We start from the raw sequence: 5,125 nt of genomic DNA, 5'->3' as shown, positions 1-5,125 counted from the left end.
CACTTCATCCAATCAATGGGTAGAAAGCCTGGAGGTCAGGACCAGGCCTTTAGGATCGCCTTGACGATTGGCGTTTCTCCGATACATCGTCACAATATAAATTATGTTGTGGTCATTTTCGATGACCTAGTTCAAAAGCTGAACAAGCGCCAACGAGAAAAGGTGGTGCCTTACACCAGGTTCCTTTCCATGATCTTTGCCAAGATCTTTGGAGATAAATACTCCACGGAAGGCAACTTTCAGGTTTCCAAACTTGGATCCAGAATTCTGGATCATAAGATGAGGACAGTGATGTGGCACTTTCTTCCATAGTGTCCTTCACTGCCTCCTCTCCTCAGGTGGCCCGGACAAGGGCAACTCCCTCCCCCCCCGAGTCTAGCCCAACCACCAAAACCTCCTCCAAAAGACCTTCTCAACCAACTCTTGGTTCTCCTCAGAGAGCCAAGAAGGCCAAAAAGGGGATAGCCACATCTCTGGCTGAAACCTCTCAACAAGTTTCAGCTATTGAAACTAGCCTTACCCCCGAGGAAATTTTAGCTAACCCTCCTAGCTCTTTAGTGATTCTTCCAATCACTGTCGTATCAGTGGCACCTACCCTAACCGCCTCAGTGACCCAAATCACTAAAGGTGTGGATATCAGCGTCACCACCACTGAACACCCACGTCTCTTCTCAACCATTTTCTCTTCTCCTCCTTCCTTGGTCTTTACACGTGTTGATGATGTATCAGCGAATGTCCTTCCTGATACTGAAACACACACCACTGGACCTGAGGTTACTCCTCTCGATGCTCCTCAGCATACAGATATCCATCCTTTCGAGGATATCTTTGCTCATGCCAGTTCCAATCCTTTGGATGTCACTAATGGCCCCTCAGGTACTCCCTCTTCCTATCCCTTCGTTTCTTCTAACCCTGAGCTTCTTAATGTTCACTCCTCATCTTTTGCAGGTCCTTATGCTATGCCACAGTCCATGGACATAGAAGAGGAAGAAGAAGACGGGGAAGAGAAGGAAGAAGATGGGGAGGATGACGCCATTGACGATGAAAATGATGAAGATTATGACATGGCATCAGATGTCAAGCTTCTTCTCCCAGCTGTCGATTCCTTTTTCTTGAAGATGGCTGAAGTTCACCAAGAGATGCCTCGCAAGGCTGAACTTGATGCGGAACTCTCAGCTCTCAAAGACGATGTTCAAGAAGTAAAAAGTCATCTCTTGACTCTCCAAGAAGCTGTTCGAGCCAACACTGAGGCCATTATTGTTCTCTCCAGCAGGGCTGATGATGCTTTGGCTCTATCTCTTCAGTAGATGGGACTTCTTCAGCAGATCCTGGATGTTGTCCGTCAACCGGCTCCAGTGATCCTGCCTTCCTTCTCTGCTGATGATCGTGTTCATCTCAATGAGACGGTGAAGCAATGAAAAATCTAACCAATACTCTGTCAAGGCTAGAGAAAAAGATGGTTCTCCAGCATCAACAGTTGGACGAACTCTCTGTCTTATACTCCCAAGTCTTAGCTAGAGAGGGGGAGATGACGTCCAACGCTGCTGGACCATCTGCTGTTGTTGCTCCAGCAATCCTTGTAGCTGAAGCTGAAGCTCCTAGAGTTGAGGCTGAAGTTGCCCATGTAATCCAGACCTCCAATGAAGCTGTTACAGCTGAGGGAGTTGATGCCATCCCAAGGGATGATGATTTTCCCATCACCTCTGCACCCGTTGTTGGTGATGATGATGTTGAAGACAAAGACGGTGAAGATGAAGATGAGGAACCTGATCTTCCAGACCTCGGAAGTGACCTAGATGGTGATGATGACGACAATGATGAAGATTACTTCACCATCCAGTATCAAAAGCCAACAACCGCTACCAAGGGAGTGGCCTTTAGGGATTTTGCATCCCAGGAGGAGCAAAGGGAAGAAGTGTCTGCTCCATCAATGAACCAGGGCCCCAAGTCGAAAGGCAAAGCGGTCGCTGAATAAAGGAATCTGAAGGTATTGTTAAATATCCCTCAACCTTTATTTGAAGACTCTACCTCTCTGGTAGTAGTCACTTCTCTTTATCAACTTCTGATCCCATCAACTATCTGCGGTCGATTGGAGTGGGTTCCTGAAAACCCTGTCTCCATTGCTCCTACTGACCAGTAGATGGCTCAGCTAAAGGAGTCACTCGACCAGACTAGAGTAAAAATCCCTCTTCGTACCTCTAGTGGTAGTGAGTTTGACTTCCTTTCAGAAGCTAAAAGACTCGAGGCATTAAGGGCTAAAGAAGAGCTAGAGTTTCAAAGGAAGCAGACTGAAGACAGCTTAAAGCTGGCCAAGTCACTAGCTGAGAAGATTCTGCCTAAGAGAAAGTCCAAGAAGAAGGTGATCGTTGTCCAAGCCAGGCTAAACTTTTTTCCATTGCAGAAGCTGAGCATAAGAAGAACCTGAAGCTAGTCAAAAAGGACAAGCGTTGGAGCGAAGCAAAGCTGAAAAAGAGAGTCAGTCCCCACCCGATCATCAGTGTCAACATCAGCGGATGTTCAAAAGATGGTGGGAACATTGGTCTCAATGCTCATAACCAGGGACAATCTCGATGTCATCACCGATTACCCTTCCTACCTTAGCCGCTATAGATACAACGAATGGCTGGAGATCAGGCACGCCATTCAGCGATCCAAGTCAAGACATAAGCCGATTATCGAAGACATTATCAGCGATCTTATCAAACGGATGTCCAGGTATGTCGCAGTCCCTGACAAGCCTTCTCTGAAGAAAGGTGGAAGGAAGAAGAAAAAGCTCTCTAATCCTAATGATAGACCATTCCTAAGGAATGAACATGAAACAAGGTTTTCCTTAGATGAAATCCTGAAGGAACATGAGAGTATAAACATTTCTATGCTGAATCTTGACTTGCTAGATAAGGGTCCCTTTACACCCAACTCTGTGCATTTCAAACCTGAGTTAGGAATTATATTCCTTGACTATGAAGGTGAAATCAGATTTTAGAGAATATCAGAGCTACATCTATGTCCAATGGGTCATTTGGTTTACCTTTTTTCTCTGGATAGATGATAGCATGCCTGGAAAACTCGTGGACCTGAAGATACGAAGAGAATGCCTACATCGAAAGAACCTTGGTGAAGATGTACCTAGCTACATAGAACTAAGTGTTCTAGATTAGTTTCTCTTTGTAATATTATTCACTTTTCCTTGTAAATCTATTTATTATGTCTACTTTCAGTGATTAATCTTTTAGTCTGTAAGTATTAGACATGTACTGAACTACTTGTAATATTTCCAATGATAATAATATAAGTGTTTCTTGTACTTCACTAAAAAAATCCCTGAAAAAAGTAATAAGGACATAAGTCTATGAGTTCCAGAGTTACTTTTTACATTCACTGACAGTCTATAAGTCAGTGAATAACCTTTCAGTTTCAGTTTCTATCCTTGAAAGTTTTCTTAAATATGACTTAAGAAAATTCTTTATGAAAAGACTGATTCACTGAAAAAGATCCCAAAATAGTAAAAAAAGACATGTACTTTATATGTAACTTTTCCTTACTTTATTTGATAAGACAACCTTCTTTATGTTGTGTTGTTATCATCAAATAGGGGGAGATTGTTGATCATCTCTCTCAATGATTTGATGATAATCCTTTTTCACTTATACAAAGTATTTATGTTTCTGTCTTTTCAGTTCCAGCGGTCTTCACTGAGCCTGTTCAGTGATCGCTGAAGAACTTGTATTGTAATTCAATCAGCGACAACAATACTTCAAGAAGACAACACTCACACCAAATAACCTTCAGCCAATGTCGAAGACTGAAACTAAAGATTAGAGACTGGCGAGTACGTTATCTGAAGCGGTACTCAGTGATTACAAGCCTGTCTACATATGTATGAAAACTGCCCTATCCTCAGCTATTGCTGAAGAGACCCTCAGGTTATTCCAACATCCAACGATCAAATGAAGCTTGCAAAGAACGGTTGTTGTTGTCTTGTCCTTATACACACAAAGGACAAACCCATACCCTTTCTAAATATTAGTACAGTACGGTGCCAACTTTAGGTAAGGATGTCTGCTTAGGAATAGTTTTTTTGTACTATTCACTGTAGCAAAAGACAAGCCTTCCCCTTAAGGATTGACACGCACTCTAATCCTACCATATTGCATCAAATGTGCATTTAATGCAATGGATATAAATAGAAGTGTTCCCTCTCCATTTAGAGTGCGCACACAACACACTCTCTTAACCTAATTCTTACTTTGAGCATCCTTAAGCTTAAGTAAAAAAACTTACTTTCTTCTACAGCAAATCTTTTCTTATTTGCTAAGATTTAGTGTGTAACAAAAGATTGTTTATATAGGTTTTTCTTACCTTACCTTTTCGCAAACAGTCTTGTAAAATTTGTATTGATCTTCTCTTATCAATATACATTTTAAATTTGAAAATACTGTGTTTGTATTCATCCCCTCTTCTATAAACTATTATACATATCTTGTAGACCCTTATGGGACCAACAAAAATCTCTAATGTGTGTTTTACGTCTTTAATAGTTCTTTATCCTATGTCTTATATGCAAGGATTATGGAGTGTGAATCGATGTAATTGTGTTCTTATTTCTATTGCTCTTTTTTGATGCTTGTATGTACACATGTCGTTATTATTTGTATTATCTAGGTATGAGGAACAAATCATGCCTTGCTTTTGTCATTATTAATTAAATAATTTTGCAGGTAAACCGATTGTGGTTACAACACTGTCTGGAATAAAAGTTATTCTACCAACTGCTCTGAAACACTCATTATCAAAGGCATCCATGAAAGATAAGGAACTCAAGCCCCACAGGAAGGTTCATGATTCATCATCTACACCCAAAGAAAGGCGAGCAAATTCACCTACCCCTGATGTTGAAGAGGATAATCCAATGAGAACAAGGAACAGATCGAAGAATGTATCAAAACAAGCATCTGGAAAAGGTCAGAAGTTGAAAGCAACTACGATGGGTGGGAGCTCCAAAAAAGAGAAACTTGCTAGAAAGGTGGTTGTTAAAAGCCTTAAAAAGAAGAAGTCAGGTAGTCTGCAAACAATCAGGGTCCATACCACACCTAGGCCATTGTGTATGGCTATTCAGTCTCTGAAT

Source organism: Cynara cardunculus (genome assembly GCF_001531365.2).
Source record: "Cynara cardunculus var. scolymus isolate 2C chromosome LG 17, CcrdV1, whole genome shotgun sequence".
NCBI lineage: Eukaryota > Viridiplantae > Streptophyta > Magnoliopsida > Asterales > Asteraceae > Cynara > Cynara cardunculus.
Note: the sequence above shows the minus strand (reverse complement) of the source record.